This window comes from Lagopus leucura, unplaced genomic scaffold (genome assembly GCF_019238085.1).
Source record: "Lagopus leucura isolate 7727_CA_CO unplaced genomic scaffold, USGS_WTPT01 Super-Scaffold_73, whole genome shotgun sequence".
Classification (NCBI taxonomy): Eukaryota; Metazoa; Chordata; class Aves; order Galliformes; family Phasianidae; genus Lagopus; species Lagopus leucura.
In genome coordinates, this window is record NW_024962252.1 from 79,085,293 (window position 1) to 79,111,908 (window position 26,616).

The 26,616-nt window shown below is 38.3% G+C and overlaps 2 long non-coding RNA genes across 4 annotated transcripts in view; both read right to left on the reverse strand.

The window, feature by feature from the left end:
- Positions 1 to 26,616, reverse strand: part of LOC122191880 — a 104,153-nt gene that overhangs the window by 50,949 nt on the left and 26,588 nt on the right. For all 3 annotated transcript variants that reach the window (XR_006182482.1, XR_006182481.1, XR_006182483.1), the window contains exons 4-6: positions 21,091 to 21,186; positions 15,919 to 16,107; positions 1,676 to 1,775 (exon numbers count right to left, since the gene is read on the reverse strand). This is a non-coding gene — a long non-coding RNA (uncharacterized LOC122191880). The remainder of the gene's footprint in view (positions 1 to 1,675; positions 1,776 to 15,918; positions 16,108 to 21,090; positions 21,187 to 26,616) is intronic.
- On the reverse strand, positions 5,125 to 5,916 carry LOC122191898. The gene is made up of 3 exons (XR_006182486.1): positions 5,724 to 5,916; positions 5,548 to 5,629; positions 5,125 to 5,196 (listed from the first exon to the last, which is right to left on the reverse strand). It is a non-coding gene; the product is annotated as an uncharacterized LOC122191898 (long non-coding RNA).

The window sequence follows — 26,616 nt, forward strand, 5'->3', positions numbered from 1 at the left end:
TGTAATAACAGTGTCCGTAATTATTAAGGAAGAAAAAATAACAATGAATGATTGGGACTAAAAATAAATGAGCCTAGAGGTTGCAATTCCTTCTTATATAGGAGTGCCCTCTGCAGTCTAGTAAATCAGGAGCAATGTTGTGCCAGCTCGCACTGTATTATACCAGGGGAAATTAGGAATAACAAAGCCAGCACAGTAAGTCGGGATGTGGAGAACTTTTGAAAGCCTGTAATATGGGATTTAAAGTATTCATACACAATTCCAGAGGATAAATGCTAACCTCTTTCTTCTTACAGACATGTTGAAAGACCTCTGCAAACTTAAGAGGTTGTTTATCAGATGTAAAAGTTGCAGCTGAGAAATAACAACTTTCATCTTTGCTGCTTGGACATGGGGTATTTTAGTCTGTTTCAAAGCTTAGCAAAAATTGTAAAGTGATCTTCAGGAATTTTCTTCAAAGGGGACATTGTCTGTGTCCTTTCAAGATTTTAAGCTCTAAAGCTGGTCACATGCTGCCATAATATTTTAATGTCATTCCTAGCTGGCAGGTAGCAACTTGCTTTTCATCAGTGCATTATGTAAGTAACCCAAGCATCAAGATGTGACCTCCTTTTAAAAAACACATTTCTTTGTCAACTGCAAATTTTACAGGAACATCACTTCGGCTTTTATAAGGCTTCATAAAAATAATTACTTAAATATAAAAAAGTGTTTGCAAAAGAATATTTAATTAGGGGGAGGGGGAGAAGACTCTAAGCTTCTAAAAGTTTACACCGCCTCCAATTACTTTTCATGCTTGACTATGTAGCAGGGAATACTTCATTATACCAGGTCACCAACTTTGACATCTCTAACCCCACAATAATAGCCCTTTTTGTAATGTACCAAAATTGAAAATCAGTTTAGTTTGTGTTCTCACTAGGTTCATGGCTCCAGAGTCTAATATATTGCTGACTTGTATGCCAGCATTACTCCCTAGTGAGGAATATTAAATACCCACAGCATATATTAGGAGGGGTGAAAAGGTCCAGCTCAAGTCTGCTGGGTAGTTCACATTCGTTAGCGTTTTAAAAACTCAATAAGTTGCATAATGTTTCCACTTATCCGTGAAATTGTGGTATGATTCATATCATAGGCATCTTTAAATGATTTGTAGCCCACTTTAGTAGGTATTCCACATAAATAAATACTTCCTAGGTTTGTATACATGACTTGCGTTAGTCAGTATCATAAAGAGCCACAATAATGCCTGACCTATACTACTGTGGCAAGAAGTTCCTACATCTAATGAAACCCCCCAAAGAGCCAACAGGAATGGAATAATGCAGAACACCTCTGCTTGGAATAGACATTTTTTTGTAGCTTATCAAAATGTGAAAGCTATTTCCCTCTATCTAAAGTTTCTGTGCTTTCTACTTCTAATATTCTCTGTGCCTTCAAAAAGTTAATAGGTTGTGTCATTAAAATTAATGCTGATATACAGGCCTACAGTGTTTGACTGCTGCTAGCTGGTTTGCTCCTTGATGGTGCTAGCTCCTTAGCTCTAATCTATGTCACAAATTGGACAAGATCCCTGTTTTTCAGGGGTCTTACTTTATCAGTGAGAATATCTTCCTGCAGTAGAATAGTGTTTTTTCCAAGTATGTAGTAATTTTTCAAAAGAAAAAATACTTACAGAAGCTGAAGGATGATTGCTGTCCAGAGAAATCTGCTTTTTTTCTTCTTTTTTTTCCCCACCATAATACGGTACATTGTCTTCAAGAAAGCAGGGGATGCTAAATAGAAGGGAACAAAAGATAAACTTCATCAGACTTAACAATAGAAGGGCTCAGTAAACAGCCCTCTTAAACAAATAGGCTGGCTCCTGAGGGATCCTTTCAGAATCACTTATTCTTCCTGTTGAAATTTTGGGAGTTTCACCAAAGTAAAATTTCAGCAAAGTACCATCATCCAGAGAATAAAGCAGGTATCACAAACTCCTGTCATGTTTTTCACAGTCTTTCTGGAGCATCCTTAACGCTTTTTGCTACATGTTTGTGTAATCGTAGCTACTGGTAGCAAATCCATGCAACCATGCAAAGTGAAATGTAGTGTGAGGCACAGCAAAGCATGAAAAGAATCTCTTCTATAAAGAACTACAACACAAAGAATTGCCTGACAGTGGGTTCTTGCAAAACAAAGACTCAGATTCCATATCTCAGTGTATGTGCACTTGTGACAGATGCTGCAGTTACACCATGAAGGCTTCCCCATGTAACTCCAAGTGATCAAGTATCACCACTGAGTTGGCAGTTGTGGCCAGGCCACGTGCCCTGCTACAAACCATGTTGTGCAACAGCCAGCACAGATGCCCACAGTGCTGTCTAGAGGCAGCCTGAAGGGCTGACACCAGGCATTTTCACCTTCTGCAGAGCAGGACTGGGGCAGAGCTCCTGCTCCTACCAGCCAAGCTCCTGGCGAGGTGACTGTTTTATATGAGTCAAGTGAGACAGTGATCATAACACATTGTTGGCTCAGTGTCTATGGATCTGTAAGTCCCAGCTAAGTAAGAAAATAATATCACTTTTCACTTCTGATTTATCTGATATATTTTGAAAAGGATCATACCTATACTTAAAGCAAAGGTACTTTCTGGAAAACAAAAAACAAACACAAAGACTAACAACAAAAACACAAACCTTTGCATACTGTAAGTTGTTTTTTTTCGCTGTGATTTTTCTTCTTTTATCTGTCTTATGTATCTACAAGGAGGAAAGTAAAACAACAGACAATCCACATATATTATTACTTTGTTTTATCATAATGATGATGGACATTTTCAGCTTCTCATGTTAGAAAAACACTGAAATATCCGTTGGAGTCTACTATTTATACAAAAAAACACAATGTTACTGAAAAAGACAGCTTGTCATATTGATATTGATATAAACTGCATATTCTTGAATTTTGATTGCAGGGTAAACCTACAGGTAGGTTTTGTTTGTTTGTTTGTTTGTTTTACTATCTACTCTCTTTTCCACCATTAGTCTTTTGAATGTTTTCCCTTTCCTCTGTACTCCATGCCAAATCACCTGAAGGACGTACAATCAACTAGCATGAATGTGGGTCTTAAATGTGCAAAGCAAGCAGCCTATTGTGCAGACAGATTCTTCAGCTTAAGTATATGAACTGAATCTCCCCCACAACATCATGTAGCAAAGTCTGAACTCTCGCAGCATGTTCTTTATGCGCTGTCACATGCAGATGACCTCTTTCACCACAGCTGGGCCCAACTGTGCTTCCTTTGCAGAGTGATTGCCTCACGCATTCTACGGAACATGCAGATCTGGGTACACCTCTCTCCTGAGAAAGTATGTTATCTCTCCCTATGGAAAAAAAAGGCACTGGGTCTATGTATCCTGACCTAATTCTGACTTCCCTTCTCACACATCAGAATAATTTCTTGAAAACTTATTTTCTTGATCAACAAGATGAGGATATGATCCTATTTCTCTTTTCACCTTTAAAAACTTACATACAATGCATGTATCAATGCAGCATGTGCCTATAAATGACACTATACTGGTTCAGGATATATTATGTGACAGGCAGAAATGTTCATATAAAATGGTAAACAAACAATCAATATAATTATTGTAATGTGAGAACCAGAGGGTACTTGGACATAAAACATTTTGTATGAGCAGAAACCCAATGCAAATATTCCTAAAATGTTGGCTGGCAGCCATTTCAAAAATGGTCAGATTTTCTTTAGGTGAACCAGATGTAAATATGTGACACTTCTGGCTAACTTCTTTTTATTTGATTTCCCTGAGGATTACAGTATTTCCAGTCAACACTGTGGTTTTTCTGTACATTAGAATATGTATTTATGAGATAGATAACAGCTCAATTCCTCATTAGTCTTCATAATTTCACCATTATCATTGCTGTTCATGTCTTTCCCAGCCACAACATTACACTAATCTGCCAGAGAAGGAGTCTCTTGTTCCAACAGTGTCAGCTGAACATTCAGAATATATAAGGACACTTTGGGGGAGAAATCTTCCCTGACAAGGGGCAGGACTGGGTCCTAACAGCTCTGAGTTCTTGGGACTACAATAAGAGTTTATCAGAAGCCTGTCTGTCAAAAGCCCCATCTGGCTCCAGGTTTGCCCCCTGAGTTAGACTGGGTGCTCTCAGGAGATGGGATCTGCAGAGGTGACTGCAGAAATAGATTCAATCAACAGAACATGTCACATTTACAGAGCTGAATGAAGCTCACATTTGTGTTTTTTTCTGTCAGCCTCAGGGTTTTCTAAAGGAGCAGCCCAGGTGGCTTTCAGCAGTGGTGACTCAGGCTTACCTGCAGGAAGCAGCAGGGACATAGGAGGGCAAGCAGAGGCAGGAAAGGAAAGAAGAGAGAAATGTCTGGGTCACTTGTGGCATGGAGACATCAAACCTAAGCTGTCCTCATTATACAGCAATTAGAAATGCTGCTCCAGTAGCTGAGAATATACATTTCTGTGAATGGCACTCATCCTTCTCCTCCATCTCACTTTGAAGGAGAAGCAGCAAAGCTATCCTCTCTCACCCATTCATGCTCCTCTGGGTATCAGTGTGCACACAGGGACCCCCCTGAGCATCTCAAAAAGCTGTGCCCGCCATGGCAGAGAAGCAAGGAGCTGGCTGCCTGCCCTGGCTGGAAAAGTACTCCAGTGCCCTTTCTAGTGAAGGGTAGCAAAGCATCCTCCAGCTCAGCTTTGCTTAAGATGCACAGTTCAACTCTTTTGCAGAAGAGTTTTTTCTGCCTTCATAAATTCCTACAAGAAATTCCCCACACCACAGCAGAATGACACTGTGGTCTGGAAAAGGTCTGTCTTCATGCATTTGTTAAAATAAATGCTAAACTACAAAAAAGTCCCCTTTCTAAGGATGTGGGTATTCTTGATGTTTCTTTAAAGCAAACTGCAATGCATTCTGAACAATGTTCAGAACAATGTTCAGAGTCCCGCTGAGGCTTCTATGGCTTAGTTGCGCTTTATTCCCTTTTACCCACTCACATACATGTTTTACCAATTTAAACTTTTTATAGATCCTCCTGAATTCTTCTCTTCTTTTCTCTTAGCATTTCACTCTTCTTTGCTTTTCTTGTTTCAGCCTTCGCTCAAGTACAGAGTGCCTTCCATGTCTATGAAAAACCATACAGGATGGTTCCTACAGAATAATAGAATTGATTGAGTTGGAATCAGCTGGTTAAAGACCATTTAGTCTTACTCCCCTGAGATGAACAGGAACACCTACAGCTATATCAGGTTGCTCAAAGCCTGATCCAGCCTGACCTTGAGTGGGTAAATAAGGGCTAAAAGAAGGAGTAAGGAAAAAGAAACAAATGGACTTTGCATTGCAACACATCTTTCCCTGGCTCTTCTATACAAAGTGAGTTACACTGCTTTAAGAGCCTTTGTCATTCCAAGACAATAAATTACAGATAGAAGACATAAAAGACACTAATGGAATCATCACTTATAATCTAACTTGTCAAAAAGAAAAAAATCCTGAACTTACAGCACTAATTACACAGTTGGATGCCTGAATATACTCCTGAAGTTGTATGGATTCCTTATAAATCAATGCCATATTCTGGGTGCTAGACAGAGTGAATAAATAAATATATTAAAATATAATCAGATAATATATAAGCATATTTAAAATAAAACATCTAGAAAGTCATAGCAATTTACCTTTCAACCAGGAATAACTAGAATCATTTTGAGCCCTGTCTTCTTCAGCATTGAGACAACAACAAATTCCAGTGGGTTCTGTATCACTTTTTTGCAAGACAAGGTAAGATCAGATTCATGCTAAGCTAATATATTCGTTCATCTTTTAGAGCTTATCCTCAGCTAAAATTCTTTTTGTATCTGTGTAGTATAACAAGTCTCTTAACAGTTCAAAAGCATACTCCCTAACAAAGCACTGAATTTAGGGACTAATAACAAATCTGAATTCTAAGAAAGAAAAAAATGCTGGACTTTCTCAGTTGATAACTGCCTGCTTCTTATATAAGACCTCTGTGCTAAGCTGAGCTGATTATAAAATAATAAGAATAGTTTTCCTAGAAAAATGTAAGCGCTGTCTTAAAGACAGATCCTCGCTGATCTCAAATACAAGACTTGGATTCTATTTTTAAGTGGGAATCACAAACAATATTTATGTAGAAAAGAGCAATGTGCAAAATGTGCAATGTGTGAAGTTTTTCAAATTATTTCTGGCAGTTACACCACGTTAGATAAGGGATGACGGAGGCATGAGCAAATGTCTTGGCATCACTTGGTGCGAGCTTGGAGCTCTGCCTAGCAACATTTCTAAAATGAATCAAAGATCATCTGGCATCCTGCTTGATCTTTACCTAATGCATACATTGGGGCTCAGGCTTCCCCTATATATTGTGATGTTGCTAACATTGTTGTTTCATTTCAGTATCACATCTAAAGTTGGGAATATTTGTAAGGCATGCCCAGTGGCGTGGTAATAAACATCGCTTCACTAAAAGTCATAGGTTGGTCTTCATCTGTTTTGGCCTTAATCATGCAGTAGGAGATCAAAACATGTTAACCGCTTAGGAAGAAAAAATAAGGTCACTCCAGAGATGTGTCCCCAACAGTGCGCATAGCATTCTATGAACTAATTTGCCTGCTGTAGGGGTGCTGGCCTGCTTTGCAGGGGTGCTGGACGCTATGATCTCTAGAGGTCCCTTCCAGACCCTACAATTCTGTGATAATGTGATTTCAGTTAGAGTTTGTTTTTGTTCAGTTGAAGAACAAGATTCCATTGGAGATGAATATTGTCTGAAAGATGTAAATATCCATTTCTGATTTACATTTAACTTGGAGCAACTCAAGTAGGGTCTGAACCCTATTCAAGACTGCACTGGGAAACACAGAAGTCTAGGGAGAGTACAGTCCCAGACTTAGCTATATGAACTGGATGGAATATTCTGTTCAAATAGGAGGCAAATCATTTTAGAAAATGGCATTAGTTTATTTTTTACAAACTAGGAAAGAATTGCTTCAGGCAACTGAAGGAAGCAGCAATTGCCCGTTTTATTCTTTCTTCTGCCTCAGAGGATATAAAGCAATGAGTCAACTTTGATTCCCTCTTCAGTCCCACAGTCAGAGGGGCTGCCAAGTATATATTTGGTTCCCAAGGGCAAGAGGCCTACAAGCAGATATTTGTGATACTTATCCCTCTGGCTAGTGCTGAAAATTAAAGACACATGATGTTCAAACTCAAAACAACAGGCATAGCTTTCCAAAGACAACCAGCTGCTTCATTGGAAACTGCCAGAGCAAACAACTAGGAATTCAGCAAGGCTATTCACAAAGCCTGCTTTCTAGCTTGATGGTTTGGTATTTTCTGGTATGAGAGGAGACAAGTTAATTATTTCAGAAAGGTGATAAAAGTGATTATTTATCATCCACTTTGTCCAGTTCAGGAGGTAAGGATATATACATATTCTGATTGAAAAAATAACTGAAGTTTCCTCAGTCAGCAAAGTAGTCCATGACATTCATATTTCATTCATATTTCCTAAGTACTAAGCATGTATTACATTCTGAGAAATTAGGAGGTCACTATAAAAACTGAGAGGAACTGTCATGATTATTTTTTCTTATTTATTTTTTTTCCACATGGTTTGCTAAAAGAAAGTGAGAGAAACTGACACAACACAAGTTGTCAAATTGAGTCTCTACCAGCTATGCTTCATATAGGTCCAGATAACTCTTTGCTGATGTGGTCTGATTACAACAAAAAGCCACAATCTGACATACATAACAACTTCACTGCTGTAGTCAAGTAAACAGAGAGGCAGACCGTCGAGTTAACTCTACTCAGGAGAATCACACTGAATTTATCTGAGTAGACAGAGAATTTAACCTATTTCATACAGTAATCCATCTCCTATACAAGAATGTGAAGGAATGCCAAAAGTATGTTACTAAACTTCCCAACAGTTTAATTTTTCTGCGTACCATCTTTGAACTTGTAAAATGCCGTGCTCCTGCCAATGAATATCACTTCTCATGCTTTGGCTAGGTCATTGACGATTATTAACTAAAGCCCACAAAACTGAAATAACTCTAGAATTCTACAAGTGTGAAAGTATTATGGTGGAAACTGAAAAATGCTACAAAAACAAGAACAACACTAGTCCTATAAAAGCTGTTGCCAGAAGAGTAAAATCCAGCCTAAAAAAAAGATTTTTAAAAAGGCATTGCTTAACAAAGCTAGAAACACGTGAACTATCAGCTACATATCAGACGCTCAAATTAGCACCAGCTTCTTCACCAATGGATGGCAAAGCATCTGGATGTGAACTTTATCTAAACTCTCTCCTGACTTAGACAGCGATTCGATCTATGGAGGGCATGACTCTACACAGTTTCTAAATTTCCCTATTCTAACTGGGTTCAATACTCTCTGAAAAATAATACTTTATACAAAGCTGTTAAATGCTGCTTGCTATTTCCTTGAACACTCTCTTTTCTTACTAAGAAGTTATACTGAATATTCCAGCTCCAGTTTTAGAGATTAGTCTGGTTCTTGGTAATTAAGATCTTGTTTCATAACTTCTCATATCTGAATGGAAATAAGTGGGAGTGCATCGCAGTTGAGGATTACAACTTTCTCATTTCTATCTATTCCAATATCATAGGTTTGAAAAACCATCTGATAAGTGAGTATAATTGCATTTGCATTCCCTCAACAGAAGAATAAAAAAATGAAACAGAATTTAAAAAAATGAAACAAATAAGTCAAGGGAAGGAAAAGGGCCAAGATGTAAAGGTCTGCCAAAAAAAAAAAATATGATTTTCTCTCTATCCATCTATAACTAATATATAATTGTAAAGATATAGCTAGATGAAAAAAAGGTGAAAAGATGACAAGGAGAAAAATGTATTTGTTCTTAAGATAAGATACTGCCAAAGAAGAGAAATTGTTGAATAGCTGATCTTCACAGCTTTTCCTAAAGACCCAGATCCTTCAAAGCGGTCTCAATTGAATGTCTCAAAGTGGTCTCAACTCAACTGAAACTGGCAATTTAATCCCTGTTCAGCTCATATTTGATCCTGCCTTTTACTGATATAGTTTTGATTTCTGATCAGGATCACATTTTTCCTTTTTTTCCCCTTCTTCTACTAACATTTTGTATGTGACTGAATAGTTCTACGGAAAATATGGGTTTTAAATTACTAGAGCTGGGGGAATTGACAGTTCAGATGAACTACATGAATGTTTGAAAACCAAAAATCTCTCTATGAAGGCTAGTGATAACTTGTTCTTCAAGATACTGTTTCTTAAGTTGTCCTTTCTTAAATAGAGAGGTAATTTAGAAAATCATCATAGAAGCAAACAGGCCATCTTTTCTTTTCTAGAATAGCACTTTCTGAGGAAGCGTGGAAAAATATGTAGTGTGTTCTAAGGGATTTATCCTGAATAGGTGTCTGAAAGTGTCGTAGGCGCTACATTTGTGAGCAGACATTCATGGTTTCCAGTAAGCCTTTTAGAAGCATTAAAGTGATGAAACTTCTGAAACTTGGGACTTCTCCTGCGAGCATACAATAAACAACTAAAAAAAATCAGTGAACCAACTAAACAAACAAACAAACAAAATCAAAATCAGAACCACAAAACCAATAATAAAAATTCATTCGGAGGTATAACTAGGATCTGTTTATAGAAATGAAAAACAGCTTTGTACTCTTTCTCTGCATGCACGCACTGCTGAAGCATGCATTTTGGATGCCTCCATATGAATACACTACATTCTGGCAACGTGGCAAAAAGCCAATAAGATAAAACACATTATGAGATCATATTTTGTAAATCAGAACTTTCCCAAAGAGCATTAATGACATAAGAGATCTAGAAATTAGTAAAAAATATCAGTGGTTTTCATCTCTAAGAGCTCATTTTATCTTTATACCTATTTCCCACAGTCTAAGCTATATGAAATTCATAACAGTTGTGAGTACAACAGTTAAAACAGTACTAAAGAACTGGACTGGATCACCACTTTAGGGATCTGGATGACTACAGCATCATCTCTGAATGCAGATGTAAATGGATAATGGATTCATTCTGAATTACACAATTGTAAATCTGGAATAACACCTCTCAGGCCTTTGGATATTCTGTGAAGTTATAGAAACATAGAAGAGCTCAAAATCTGTCCAAAAACACAATAAAGCTATCATTTATTCTTAAAGTACTTGAAAAAATATTTACTAGCAGAGGAATGGCAAAAATAAAGACAGAAATTCATAAAAAGAGTAAAATGTTTAACAGGAGAAAAATACATTCAAAGATTAATTATTCTGGCACTACAAATTATAACAACTAACCAATTTCTTGATTGCTTTCAAACTTTTCAAACACCTGAGCTTACAAGCAGGTTGTATTCTTAAATTGCCTCTAGATATAATATTCCCAGAAAGACACAGACTGTAAACAATGAAACATAATTAAAATAGTTTGAAAAATCCCTGTGAAAATACCTCTGATTAAATTATTTAATCTTTAGTTTGGGCAGCAAATTTCCCAGGATTATATGTACCTACATTACAGTATGGATCAAAGTGCCGAGCATGTAAAATGAGAAACAGGCCACTACAAAAACGACTGAGTTAATCCATGGTATACACTTTTCTATCACAGCAAATGCTGTTCCTGTGCACTGAGCCATCAGTAATCTCAGTTCATTTTCCTGCAAATAATACAGCCCTGGTTAGATCAATTCATACTTTCAAAGTTACTGTACTTTAATTTGTCCATACTTTAAACTTAATCGGCAAACCACAGTCCGATATATTTTATGCAGATGTAATTGCTAGTAGAAAAATGTTATTATGTGTTCATAGTGGACTTGCAGAGCCATAGAGCTTTATTTTTTTAGCTATGGACACTTTCACAGTTTCTGTACTGCTTCAGATGATTGTTGATCGTATGATATTTGAAATTCAACATAAATAAGCATTCCTTTGCGGCCAACACTTAGTCAATCTAGTCTAGTCAATCTATTATGTATGACTTTGTGTAACTGATTATAACTCTCTGAGCTCTGCCAATCAGCCAGTTCTCAATTCACCTCACCATTCACTTGTCTCTCACACTTCCTGAGCTTACCCACATGTGTGTTATTGCTAAAGTCAAGGTACACAACATCTGCTACTCTCCCCCTATCTACTCAGTCAGTCATGAGATCATAGAAGGCTACCAGGTTGATCAAGCATGATTTCCCCCTGGTGAATACATGACTACTTTTGATTGATAACCTTCTTATTTTCCACTTGCTTAGAGACTGTATTCAGAATAAGCTGTTCAATCTTTAATCAAACTGAGTATCTTACAATATTCATAGGTCATAGGGAACCTTTCATAGGCAATATATGTACTGCAAATGCTGTTTTTTTCTGGAAGTTCTAAGAACGTGAAGATAGGTATTTAAAACCACAACATGCAAATAAGAATACAAAAACAGATGTAAAATAACAAGAGGAAGAAGGAAGAAGGAAGAGAAGAATAAGACATAGTGCAACTTTTTTGAATCAGGTCAAATTTCTAAAGCTTTTTACTTACATCTAAATGGGATCAGTTTTTTTTTTTTTTTTTTTTCTTGGCACAGTGGTTTGCAAGAATAACATTATCAGACATACAGCCTGTTTGCATCAGTCAGAACTTTGCAATACCATAAATCACCATTCCTCTCCAAGATCTTTCCTAAATAGTCGGTAATCTAAGGAAGAACACATGGAATTTTACTCCAGCTGAGGAACAAAAGAGGGTTCACACAAATGTTTAGTCCCAATGCAAATGGGAGGGGGCAGCAGAGAAAATGACATTTATTAAGCTGAAACTCCGCTTCAGCATCTCTTTCTGTCGAATTCACTATCCAAGGCACCTGTTACAGGTGTTTCCTGTTTACTTATGCTTTGCATTTTGAATGTATAGTAAGATGAAGCTTGATGTTGGTGTGACTTTAAAAGGTCAGAAATTAAAATCTATCACTGCTTTTAACTAACAAAGTTAGAGCTACTCTCCTATTCTTTTCTTTTAAAAAAAATTACTGGAAGGCCAAGCCCAAGGGCTATCATGAAGGCATTTGTTACTGTCTTATAAACAGCAGCAAAACTTAAAGGTAGATGTAATCACGTGAATAAGGGCTTCCTCTGTGCAAAGATAATCTCTGCCACAGGACTAGAATACAGTGCCACAGTGAAAGGTGCCAGCAGTGGGAAGAAGAGTATAAATTAGCCCTCTCCCCTTCTCACTGTTAAATCCATCTGGTAACAGATGTTACCCATCCAGCTATACAATCTCTTCTCCAAAATCTTCGATGTCCAGAAGACTGAAAAATCTAACTGTGATACAGAAAATAACAAAAATATTGAGAGATTAATAAAAATACAAACAATTCTCTTGTTGCAACACTTGATGAAACAGTTCACCAAATCTGGTTAGTTAGCAAACTATTTTATTAGTCATGAATAGATGAAATTACTATTCATGGTTATGAAAATAAAAAAAGAAGGACTTGCTTCATTCAGCAGTCTTGAGAACAATGATATATTTTCATTTGCTTTGCTAAGGACAACTTGAAAATGAGAGCATTGAGGTTTCATTTGAAAGTTCAGCTTACACAGCCAGGGTACAATTTAGCCCATTGGCCTGGGGGCCTGATTCTCCATTACATCAGCTCTAATGGAATTGCATTTGTGCAATAAAGCTGATAATGAAATAAATTGGTCATAATATCTCCGGGTGCCACTGTATGATCAAAACAGCTGGATAAACCATACACTAGGAAGTCTGTGGTAAGGTGTCAAACGCATACCAGCTTGTCTTCTGGCTGCCATGCCTTGCCATGGCTTCCCAGCCTGAGTGGTAACTTTCTGCCAGGAGAGGGACACTGAACCATGCACTGGGAATTACAGAACTCCTCCCTTAGGCACAGACAAAATGGCTTGAGATATACTACTTATGACATATGCCCTACAGTGGCTAAATGAGGAATGAGTCCTCTCACTTTTCCCCCAGACAAAAAGCGACTTTATGCTAAGAGGCACCACTTGCAGCACGTAAACAGGCTGCAGTGTAGTACCATACCCAGGATGGGTGCACCACGTTACCCAGCCCCTCAAGTCATGTGGGGATTGCAAGGGACATAATCAACTGCTCCTCCCGTGACACAGTGAGACTCTGCTGCTCTGCACACACCTGTAGAAAAAAAGACTGTAAGATTTAGGTGAGGAGCGCCAATACGCTTTCCTGCACATATACCTGAGGTGCCTGGTGGAACTGATAAAACATCTTCCGTAGGGGGACCTGGTCACACTGCTGCAGAACAGCAATAGCACTCACACCAAATCTGAACATGCAAAGTGGGAGAGAGGAGATGAATTTAAAATACAAATTCCAAAGCTCTTCCTGCATCACTGTGCTATTCACCTATAGCACCTGTTGGCGCACAAACATCTCCCCAGGCTGTTGTTACTTGTCAGCTCATAAACTCTAGAACTACTTCTTTCCAGCTGGTGATTATTTATCACAAACTCTCAGCCTGATTAGCCACTGGCTTATCTTTCTTTAAATCACGGCAAAATGGCTCTCTGTTTTTGAGGGGTAGAAGAACAAAAGGATGTGCTGATGCATTTTAAATTTTAAGGTAAAGAGCCCCTTCAAAGTAGGAAATATTTCAAACAAAGACTTACAAGGTCTATGAAACTTATCATGTGTGATTGCTGTTTATAATCTGTGCAGCACTCTGCCTCCTTCACCCTCTGACACATAGCAAGAAAACTGGATTCAAAATGAGATTGCACCATGGTGAATTCATTCCTTGAATTGCATCGTATGTTTCAGCAACACACAGCGTGGGAACATGTCGATTAGCTCTCGCTTTGAAGGCACTGGATTTGCAAAGGTCAGCAGTGGCTTGGCCCATTTCTCAGCAGATCTTTGGCTTGCCTTTCATCCCAGGACTAACAGGGAGGAGGTCAGAGAGGAATGACAAAAAGAGCAAGCTTTTTGAATCAAGCCTAAAGAATTTGACCATGCTTACAGTAGTGTGGAGGTTTCTTTTGCTAACAAATGTGTAGATTTTGGACAAAATTTATAGAAATAAGCTTTTGGGTTTACCCTTCATATTAAGCAATTCATTATTTTACTATAAAATAAGAAATGTTTCTGAGTTCAACTCTCAAACTGGCAATAACTGCGTGAAACTAATCTACAGAAAAAGCCTGCTCCCCCCACATTGCTCTTGCTGTGTGAAGGGGAGTAGTTAGGCTGGAAAAAAAGTGGAAAGATGAAAAACCTCAACTTACAGTGGAAGTTCTAAACCTGCGGAGTTTGTGCACTGTATTTTTTACTGAAAACACATTTTCCAGTTGTTTAGCTTGCATCCATGCCAGCTTACTGAGACAGAGTTAGCTTCATTACCCTTTCAAGCCGGAAAACTCAGAAAATATTTTGGCTACCCTCCACACCTTATTAACATAAACTGGAGTTTCCTACCCCTGCCGTTAGGGCAGAGTGCTGGGAATGTGTGATTATGGCATTTGGGCAGCTGTCACTGAGGTTAGCACTAGGCTTGCCATGGAGTACAGCTCCTGGATCCTGAACAGTGGTTTGCTGTGGGCACTTACGCCAGGAAGCCGCAAAAGAAGGGAGGAGGTGGGGAAAAAGAGAAACAAGAGCAGGTTAGAAAGGAATCCAAGGAAACCAGCAAGCCTGAGTTTCTTCACCTGTACATATTAAATATAAATATCCCTTGCAAGAAATGTGGTACATACAGTCTGAAAAATGCCTAGAAATCTGGGAATAATGGGCTTGTTTGCTCCACATGTGTATTTTTTCAGCAGGTCACTATGCAAGCCTCAATTTCTCTGGCGCAAGGGGAAAGTAGAGAGAGTTGCAACTGTAACTGCTGCAGGTCTCTACAAGCTGTACAGGAACAGCTTTTTAGTGGCTCTTCCAACAAATAACACTGAAGCATTTTGGCATAAAACAAAATTTAGAAATTATTCAAATCACAGAAGGCCAAATCCCTATGTTCTGCAGGTTCCTGTACAGGAACCCAGCATCAATCCAAGTAATTTTTCCATGACAGTAACTGAGAAAAAGCTGAATGAAAGTCTTTGCCCAGTCTTATTCATTCATCCCAGAGAATTCCCTCCTGAGACCGTTCCAAGGACATTTGGAGCCTGAGTTGCTGTAGAAGATGCCTGCAGCAACACTACAGGCCTTGGGAAACCTTTTGGAATGAAGCATTTATAGGATGTGTAAAAAAAGGTGGAGGGCAGAACAGTTCATGAATACGAAGAAGATTAAAAAAGAGTGGCTATTGTCAAAACGACAGATGAGCAAAGTTTCTGTGACCTAGCAGGAAGTAATAAACACTGGTTTTAGGCTTTTAGCAGGGAAATGGCTTGTTCACCTACAATTGCCTAACTACATCAGGTTTTCCCAATATCTCATCATCTCCATGAAAGAATGAGTCTATGGGGGGCTTGTAACAACCCTATCAAGGACATTGCGCCAGCTGCCTTGAAAGTATTCTGTTACCAAGTATTACCTCACATACCAGAAACTCTTAGGCTGATCCTTTACTTCCCAGTTGCACATGTGGAGGAAAACATGGGATTTGAGTAGCATTCCCCTGCTAAGGGGATCTGTCTCCAGAAAGGCATTCCGTGGTTCTATAAATAGAACTCTGTGCTAAGAGATCCCATGTAGAGGTTTGTCTGCAGCATCTTTTGCCTTGCAAGAAATTGATTTTTTAACTGTACCTTCCACATTTTGTATCTGTGTACACGCAGGTAAACATGTATCTAACAAACAGAGTTAAGGCAAATGCAGGTGTATCTGGATTACCTGTATGCAGCTATTTGTGCTCAGCCATCAACTCCAAGCATCTTCTTTTTTGTACTTAACATCCTCTTGTCTATTTTCATTTTTAATACACACTTTTATCAGCAGTATTTCTCTCAACACTCACTTTAGCTTCTTTCAGTGTAGAAAGGTGTCTTTACTGCACTTTTCGCGCAACAATCAGCTCAGTATCTGAAACAAAAAGTACTGGTTTTAGTTTTCCTTTTTTCAAAACAAAACAAAGAAAGTCAGAAGGTTAAACAACTGCAGTTGAAGCTATCATGTTGAGCTGCTATAAAAATGAAAAAGATTGGTCTCAACACACGTTTTTTTATTAAAAAAGAATGCACATAAATTACAGCTGCTGACCACGTAGTCATTCTTTTTATGAGGTGTTTCCCTCTACTCATATATGATTTCCATATATAAATTCCCTGTTGGTCTGAAAACTGCTCACATGAAAGTGGTGCTTTTCTTAATAAATCGTCCACAGAATCTGTATTTCATCTTGGACATGAAAAGTTCATTAGGGAAAAAAGCATCCCACTGTCCTGGCGGAAAGCAACACCAGGCACTATTTGAGCTAAAAAAGGATCTGACTGCATAGCCTTTGTTTCCTGCTTTTCTACTTAATTATTTTCCATAATTTAATAAAATCCAATGTAACACTACAAACTATAACAGTGTCTATAGTAACAACCATTTTAGTCCAAGGCAGAGAAAAGCAATTCAGTTTCATTTAGGATTTCAGTATACTAAACTTTGTTTCTCTTAAAATTCTGTAGGAGAGGGATCATGCACCTAGTTTTAGAACGGCCTTTTTCCAAGCACAGAAATCCTCTGCTCTGAAAGAGCCTGTTTGATGATACACTCTCAAAACATGCAGAATAAAGCTTGAGAGCTGCTGCAACCCTGCTTACCAGGGTCACTGGGGAAAACCAGAATCAGATGCTCTGAGTGCTCAGTTGTAAATCTAAGGAAGCATTAAAAATAGGAAGTTATGAAAAATTTCTTCCAGCACACATAAGAAAATCAAAATCCACATACATCATTATTTCTGTTACTCCATGTAGAAAAGAGGCAATGCTAAACTAAACCGGATGGTCACATTAAGGGTCAGCTATTCCTCTTAGTAGGGAAGCGGTGCCGTCTCCTGAAGAAAACTGGTTTCAGCAGAGACCAGGTGAAGAATGTGCTCCGAAAAGATTCCTTCTTCTAGAGAAAAATGCTTGATTTGACAAACTTCTGGATGCGTGTCAAAGTGTGATAGACGGGGGACAATATTAGCAATGCTTCACTGAACTAATGTAACAGAGCGTGGTCCCCAAAACCACAGTTGCTTTCATTCCCATAATTTACTTTCATCTGTCTTTTTCAAAACCTTCCCTAATTAAGCTTAATTGCCATGCAGTCACACATTAGTGCAGCATTCTGTCCTCTTAAGGACCACCCATAAAATGTTTCATAGCATTAATCCTGGAAAGTGGTAGATAGCTTGTTTTGTTTTGTTTTCTAATGTGCCTAAGTGCCTATAATGCATAGTAATGGCTTTCTGGAACTGATACTTGACTCTGATTATAACAAAAAGATTTTCAGTTTCCATCAGAAATTAGCAAGGTCAGAAGGGTGCTTGTGTTTGGGGAAAAACAAATATCTCTGATGGTTCAGAATCCAATGTCTTTGGAGTGCAACTCAGGCATGGTGATTCCCAACTGTCATATTCAACTTCTTAGGACAGTTATGGGGGCAGACTACAACAACTGGACACCACCCTTGGCTTTTGGTGGGTGATCTAGGTTTTCTCACAATAAGCAATGATTTGACTATCAGTGAAACTCATGAAAACTATGCTTAGATCTAAATAAAGCTCTAGTTCGGAGTATGCCTCTAAATAGTTTGTAGGAGCTGATCCATAGTTGGGCATTTAGAAGTAGTGAAACAAAACAACAGCAACACAGAATCACAAATAAGTCAACTGAAGCATTCCCACAAGCAGTCGATTGTTCACCTTTAAAAGTACAGCCTACCAGAATACAGTAGATTTTATATCTCCTAAAGTCAAGAGGTTCCCAACATTTCTAGGATGCTCAAGCAAAAGGAGCAAGTTGCAAGTATCTTAGAAGAAACTCACTCCAAAGATGCTCAATCAAGCTGGGTGGGCTGAAAATTCACACAGTCAGAGGGACAATGATGAAGACAAAAAGAAAGTAGTGCTAGATAAATATGTGTGTGTGTGTATATATATATATATATATATATATATATACATATATATATATAGGCACAGCAAACAAGATCATGTTTTACAGCTCTGAGATACAACATGAGGGAACTCCAGCTTTGCTGACTATTGAGAGGATCACACACCCTGGCTAAAAATTTCATTGATCACTTGCATTGAATACTCATTGCTATGGATTCTGGACACTTTGACAATTGCAATATCTTAACTACTGCTAGAAATATTTCTCTTAGTTCAGAAATGATGAAAGAAAGGGAAGAACAACACTTAGGTCCAAGGTAGCATTTCTAAAATACTAAAAAATTATTAAGTTACTTTTAGTCCTTTCCAAGGTTTTCAAGCTTTGAGAGATGTGTATGTTAAATAGGGAAAAATTAAGAGAAATACCAAGAACTGTCTAACCAGGAAGGACTACTCACATGCATAATCCATTGGTTAAATTTTTCCAAACTACACAATACTAAAGATTCATTCGTTGAAAAAGTAAGACTCTCCTGTGATGCACAAGATGCAAAAGTAAAACACAGAACAAGAAACACGTGCATTATTGCTTATAAGCCCAAATGGAAGTTCTGATGCTGATTTAGTATTTTAACATTAGCAAAAATCAGTCTTTTCAGTCATGTCCTCATGAATTTCAGAACTGAGCAAAACAAGCTACTCCTAGGTTATTGGATTGAAATAAAAATACAAACATTTCATTTGTATTTTGTTTAATGAAAGCTAGAAATTTTCAAAGAATACAATCTCTTAATTTCTTTCTTATAAACCACAGACCTAAAACCCTCTCTATCTTGACGCTATCTTTGTGCCTCATTTACTTCCCAGCCCAACATTTGTTTCTGGATGGGGTCAGCACAAGGCAAACACTGTTGGGAAAACCAAAGTGACAAGCAAGCAAGCAAACCAGAGTAAAGAAAACAAAAAGCATGTGCTTGCTCTGCCAAGTATGCTGCAGGACACTGAAGATAACATAGCAGCAGTTGAGTTAATCTTAGAATTTTTATAGGTCATTATAGAAGTAATCTGACATATATTATTAAACAGAAATCCCCAGCTCAGAAATGATGGAGTGACCTAGTGATGTCCACTAACGCCAGCAGCACCATTCCCAGGGAGAAGCTGCTGACTTCTTTTATTTTGAACTCACCTCTTTGGTTTCAAATTCTCTTTCAAACACGTCAGCCTCAGTGGCACAGAGGTGGCAGTCATGGGGATGGCTGCACATGGCAGGCAGGCCTGCTTGCTGCAGGGATACTGAGCGTTTGGGCCTCAGCCTCTTGTATGCAGCCCACCTAACCCATGGGGTATAGCCAGTAGTGTTGGGATGTATATTCTGTGCCATATGACCATCTGGAATGGCTTTGTGGCTATTTCCCCAGAGAACCCATGGTGCCATCTCTCTGGCATTCGTTCTAAGCATCTTTTTGCTTTTTTTAAAAAAAACTGAAATACCTAATCTCTAAAAATACCAACTGCTCACAAAAGTACATGGTTCCTCAGGGAAATGAGGTTACAACAGCACTGTGTTCTGCAAATGTTTGTCTATCATTTGCTTGCTCTTTCCCCTCAGTTTTAACTAAATCTAACAGAAGGACAGAGATGTCTTCATGACCTGCAGACCCTTAGAAACCCTGTGCAAACCAGGGACATCAAAAGAGCCAAATATCATGCTCCGGGGAAAGGAAAGAAGGCCGGCCCTGCAGCCATGGCCAAGACACGCTGGCATCTCTCACTGGCTTGCAGTGCTGGCCTGGCCATGCAGGTGGCCCTCCCTGCCAGATCCTGAAAGACTAGCAGGGATGGTTGTCGGTGGAGGGCTGGAAAGCAGATGACAAGGCTGAGGAGACAGAAATCCATAGGAAATCAAGCTGCTTTGGTCTGGCTGCCCATGGGTCAAGTTGCTAGCTGATTTATACTGTTTTTTTTCCCCTTCCTTTGTTGAATTCTGCTGAAAATTATTTTTCTGCCAATGATGCTTTCCAGGAAAAGTCTGCAGGGCTCCCTTCAAAACTTCTGACAGTACTGTTCATACATTGAACGAAGGGGCACAGACGACAAGATTTTTCTTATGCTTTGCTTTAACCTTACTGATGCCTTGTTAGTGAACTATGAGCCAAATTCTCAATTTCACTGATCTTACAATTGAGTAGACACTCTCATCTTCAATCCCACTTTTCCATTTCATTAGAGATTAACTGAACCTAGACACCTCCATATCTATCTCCTCCTAACCACTAGTCTAACTGACCTCAGTGGGAGAGCATACGTGGGTTGGAGGCTCAGTACTGACATATGCCTCATACAAACTTTCGTTTAATTCAGAGTTGTAGCTACCCTGACAGTTATAATCCTGTTCTTCAAAAGTCAGTACTGAGTACAGAGCCAGTTCCTATAGGTCTACTTTGAATGTAGTTAATCAAATGAATTCATACTCTGTAGGCTTCACTACTCCTGAGGGTTACAGAAATACAGAAACACCAACAAATAATGATTAAAAATGCAGGAAGTCTCAGCAGGGAATAACTGCAGTGTATCTACTTTGTTTTGATTCACATTTAATCCTGGCACAGACAGAAACAAGAATATGGTCAAGGCTGAAGAAAACTATTTGTTCTAACAAAAGTACTTTGTTCATATCTCTCTGTGAATAATGAAAGAATTGTGATGAACTCTATCGATTATAAATATATATAATACTTAATAAACCAAACATATATTTAGGGGCCTAGGTGACAAACATTGGTTACCTGGGGCACCTCAGGGCAGAAACAAAACATTACTGATCAAATAAAGTAATATATTTTCATGGTTTATCTGGGTGAAAAGTGTTAATTAAGTTTCCATAGTTGACGACCAGGTGACTGCAATCTAAATACATACAAACCTTAGGAATCAAATCCAGCAAGAGCCAGACAAAGAGAAGCACTTACTTAGGAGACTGACTATCTTAGCACCCTCCTTGGCAGTAAAGTTGGTAACTTGCTGGAAGCCTATAGTCCATCTCTGCACTTTGTTGCATATGGCATCTGAGAAAGAGAAAAGGGACTGAAATAAATCCATGAACTACTAATCCTTCCCACTTCAGCTTTAAACTTATGGTTGGACTACGCAGCAAATCAGTAACAAGGTAATGATACCTCAAGATCTGTGTCTGATATCCTGCATCGTCCTTCCGACAAAAGTTTGAGTTACAAACAATAGCAGAGAGACAATTTCTGCTATTGCTTGCACTCAGAGAACCAAGCAGAGTGTTACATTTACTGAAAGCAAAAAGTTGGTAATGCTAAAGTTTCTGATACAACCAGGAGTTTCTTTGCTTTCTCCGCACTTTGTAAAACACTGAGCTCAATAATTCCCTCCTATCTTCTGCAGAGGAAAAAAGAGCCCTGTGATCTACAGTAGCTCAGGAAAGTATAAACGTTGATGACCTACTTCTGATGCCATTTCAGAATTGCTTTAATGATTTGCTTGCTGTCCTCATTGTAATGGCTTCTATCACTGTCCAGGAAAAATACATTGTAGCAGTGTATTTATTTATACCATGATGAAAATTCCACATGAGCAGCACTCAGCAATACTGGACTCAAGCTGTGTCTCTATGCATCTATAGTTATATTGCAGTTTGGAGCAATGCTTTTTTTAAACAAAACCATAAAGAAAAACCAGTAACTTTGACTAGAATCTGAGTGTTATAGAATTGTCACCAGTCTAGAAGTGTATCACTTTTATTGATTTATAAACTGTAAATTTAATTGTATCTGCATAGATATTGACCTGAATAATCACCAGAAGTTCCTTAGCCTTTAGCTACATTTTAACAACATCCAAACAACACCCCAACAACAACAACAACTTTTCTTCTTTCTGCTGAAGCCATTACCCAACTTTCCAGCACTAATCCTGAACTCTGTCTCTCGATAGCCTGCGCTGTAAGTACGACAAAGGGCAGACAAGGGCACCAGACAATATAAACTGAAATGTTAGCTTGAGCGTAACTGGAGAACTACACTCTGCCAAATTCTGGCAAGCCCGAGCTTGCACCGCTGTTACCGGCAGGTCATTAGGGGAAGCTCAGCGGCGGTTCCTACTCACGTGGGTAGAGTTAAGGGCACCGCTGGGGCTGAGCCAGAGCACGCAGCACCGCACACCCCGGAGCCACTGTCAGTCTGGAAGAAAATAGCATGCAAGCACCGTGCTGCACGACTGCATGCTCTGCTTTGGGAAGATGCAGACCCTTCAGAATGACAGAGCACTGTGGGGATAGCTCTGAGACTTTTAGTCACACAAAGCAGGACCATTTCTACACGCAGTCCCAGACATCCCCGTATAAATATGGTTATAAAGCTACTAGTGTTCTCTAGCTATAAAAAGAGATAATACCAAACATAAAATCTGAGGGTTTTCTTCTTGTCTCCTGCACATATGAAAGATAGCATTAAAAGAGATTACTTTTAAATCACTTGCAATTTCCTTTATGCAATAAAAGGTTTTCTTTGCTTCAAATTTTCCTATTTATGGTGTGTATTTGGACTCAGTGTCCCTGCTTTTAATGATGCTAGCAGTATTTGAGCCATTCATCAAATGTGACAATTGAAAAAGCTAGGAGTTAATGGGAGCATGAGCAGTTTGACAAACACAGTCTTTTTGACAAGACTGAGGTCAGGACTAAAAGAACTGCTCTTGGTTAAATAAACAGAAAAGCAACAAAGTAAAAGCAAAATCTTTGCAGCCATTTATCAACGTTAAAAGCCTTTCTGTTACAAGGAACATAAAGTGGAGCTGTACACAGGGATGGGAATCAAATGGGATTGAAAGAATTTAGTTGGCTTATTTTTTTTAGGTGAAATTAAAATGCCCAATTAAAACTGAAGAATTATGTCCAAAAAGTTGACATGTAGCTACGGGATCATACAATCACTAAGGCTGGAAAGACCACTAAGATCTAGCCCAACCACAGTATCTAAACCTATGCATTACTGTTATCGCCTTCTGAACAAGCTTATTATTTTAATGAACCCAATCTTTTCCAAGTTAACAGACTGATTCAGGTGGCATTGAAAGAAGAATGATAAAAAACCAGACAACTTTCCTGTTTTCTGCAAGGCAGGAGAGCAACCTGTAGGCACATCCTCAGCTGAGACTCTAAACCACTGCAGCTTCAATAAACGTTTACCTGATATTAATTTGTTACTGGGAAGGCAGACCTTCCAGGGAACCTTTGCAAAATGTCAGAGTTCTGCATTTGGACACAACACTGCCTGTAAGAAATTCCTAGATGTCAAATGACTACTGGATGCTAATAATTAGTGTTCTCTCTAACTTCCGCACTGCTAGCTTCATGGACCATTTCTTTTCAATCCAGAAGATTATTTCTGACTCCCTTCTTTCCTCCCCAATGTCCAAGCCTTCAGAGAGTCCAGGAAAGGTTGCAGAACTGAATCTGTTCTTGAACTCTCTAAGTAAAAAGCTTTTCAGAGCATACAGCAGGCATGTGAAAAGAAAAAAACAACACAGGATAATTTCTTCACACTTTTAAGCACACAAAAGCAAGCACAATCAAATCCTAATTATCCCTGGTTCAGTCTTGCATCCTGTACACCAGGGAGACTCTCCGGGCATTTCAGCATAAACTTCAATGGGACAAGACTCACCCTCCTGTGATTCAACTTTTGTGCTCTATAAATTTGTGAGGGATAATATTCTCATTACTAGATGAGAAAACACACATTTAGACATTCAAGTTCTTGGATATTATAGCTGTGCAGAGTATTTTTTTTTAATCATCTTTTTAAGCATTTGATTACCATAACCTTTTGTTTATATTGCTATCCAGAAACCACATGAATCATTAGGGAATTTCCATCAGAAGCAAGAAATCTGGCAAGACTCAGTAAGCTTTTGCAATCCTAAGTTTCAGGAAAGACTTTTACGACTTTTGGGGTGAGCATGCTGCCAGATGAAAAATCCCTTTTCTTTTGAGACTTCTTCATCCTTTCTATGGCTTGCATGAATTTATAGTTATTGGCAGTTCAGAGACAGTTAAGGAAAAAAGCATGCATCTAGGCACAAACACCAGAACGACTAAGAATGGTCATAAAATTACAGGGTAATTTTGCGCATCTTACTCATTTCTCATGACTTTTTCTTCTTTCACAAGGTAGTTTCTACAACTAACTGATATGTTTAACAATTCCTATGGCTACTGGAAAATCATGAAAGATTTCTTTTCCTGGAAGTGATTGATTATAGTCTGGACAAATGAAATAATTTTCCCTCATTATGCTTGGAGCAAAACACCCATTACAAGAGCACTGCTCAGTGATTTGGAGCTAGGAAATGTATTCCATTTAGCCTGTCAAACATAGTTAAACTGCTGTCTTAACTCTGCCTCACCTCCTTTTCAAGACTACACTAATATAACCTAATTTTCACAGAAAATTCTGGACTCTGGGAGGCAGTGACTCTTGAGCTCTTTTCCATCTGGAATGGTCTTTTCATCTGCTTAGTCCCAGGCCTTTCTGGCTAGTTTTACTTAGTTTTTTTTTTTTTTTGTAAAGTATAACCTAAAGTTTTAAAATAGTTTATAGTGCTTTCTTGGATTTCTCTTTGGAACTTATCAGAAAACAAAACAGAACAAAAACCAAACAAATAAGCAAACCAAAAGTAAACAAATCCCAATCATAATTTTTTTTTTTTCTTCTATTTTCCAATAAAAATGTTTTTACCCAAAACACCGGCAGGAATGTCTGAAGATTGCACTGCCTTCTCTAATGTAAACTTCCTTCCTAAAGGACATAAGAGTTACTTTGTGTCATAGTCACTGCTGCTGTTTTTTTTACATCTAAGTCTGTTTTTTTAATCTAAGTCTGACAAAGTGTGTATCTGTAATTATATATGACTGCAGCTAACCTTCAGTAAGGCTGGATTCTGGAACAGACCACAACTAGGGCAATGATAATTTTAAGATGAAAATTTCATTGATCCATGCAGAACATGCACAAATTACATTATTAACATTGTTTTCACTAACGTAGTCATACAATAGCAAGGTCTGGATTCAAAGATTCAGGAGGTCCCTTGTAGTCTCATGTCTCTTGTATATGTTTTATGGATGGAGTTATTCTTCAGTGCTATTCAAAGGCGGGTTGGCTACCTATTTGAATATTGGTTGGCTTTTTCTTCCTTCCCTAAAACTTCTGTGATCAGCAGTGTGTTAAACTGCTTAAGGAAATCAACCCTATTCATGTTTCTATCCTCTTTTCTTAACCAAATTAAGTTGGTGCTGAGAGATTTTCACTGTGTTGATGGTGAAAGTATTCCCTTTAGTCTAGTCCTGGGGAGAGGGAGGTTAGAATCTAAACTATACTTTCACTTTGCAGTACTATTGCAATCAAACAATAACAATGAAGCCATTATTATTTATATTATTTAATTAAAAAAAAAGGTGTCAAAGCACTGGCAATCTACCAAAGTCCTTCTGAGAATTCACATTCACTACTTCCTCATCACTCGTTTCCAAGAAAAACCCCTAAGACACCTGAACAAAAACTAGTATGCATGAGGCACATGGAGTAACACGGACTGCAGGAGTAAGCAGCTTAGGAAAGTTTTGCTTTGGCTAACCCCAGGGAAGGATTTAGGGTGCTAAGGAACAGCAGACACTGCAATCTAGGTGAATGCTAATGTCTCTCTCAGGTAATACTGAGCCGTCAATAAACAGTCAGCAAGGTTCTATTCTATCTAAACCAGTATATGGGTTGTATATATCCCCCACTGATATGGGGATATCAGGAGCTAAGATAAATACCACAGAACACATAGTGCATCTTATTGGTTCTCAGAAAATACTACATAAATTTTAATTGTAACTTTCTTCAATAATAGTCCTCTAGTACACACTAAACACGCTTGTTTCCAGTCCTTATAATTTAGTACATTAATAGAAAATATTATTTTTTCCTGACATGAGTTTGGTTTGGTTTTTTTTTTTTAATGATTTTTTTGTTTTGCTTTGTTATTATTTCTTCAGTAGGAAATAACATAGAGTAGGATTTTTCTCAAAAGGGACAGAATAATATCCGTCCCTCACTGCCTGTGGGCAGCAAAGATGAACCAGGTTTTCAAATGGGAAGTGAATAGACAGAACAATATGACATATATAATAGAGACTACGTAGACATAATTTTCTTTGAAACTGTGATTGAGATGAGATTTTTCTGGGTAGCTAAGGATTTACGAGTAGAGATACAGACAGACAAAAAATCGGGCAGGATATAGAAGATTGGAAACATATCACCAAAATACTTTTCTGACTAAAATTTCAGTCGAGTTTATCTGGCCTCTACAGCAAGTTATAACAGGAATCAAAACATTATTTAGAGGTGTTTTTTTCATTATTTGACTCATCTGGGTGTTGACAATATTTCAGCATTGCCTATGGGAAATGGTCCAAACCA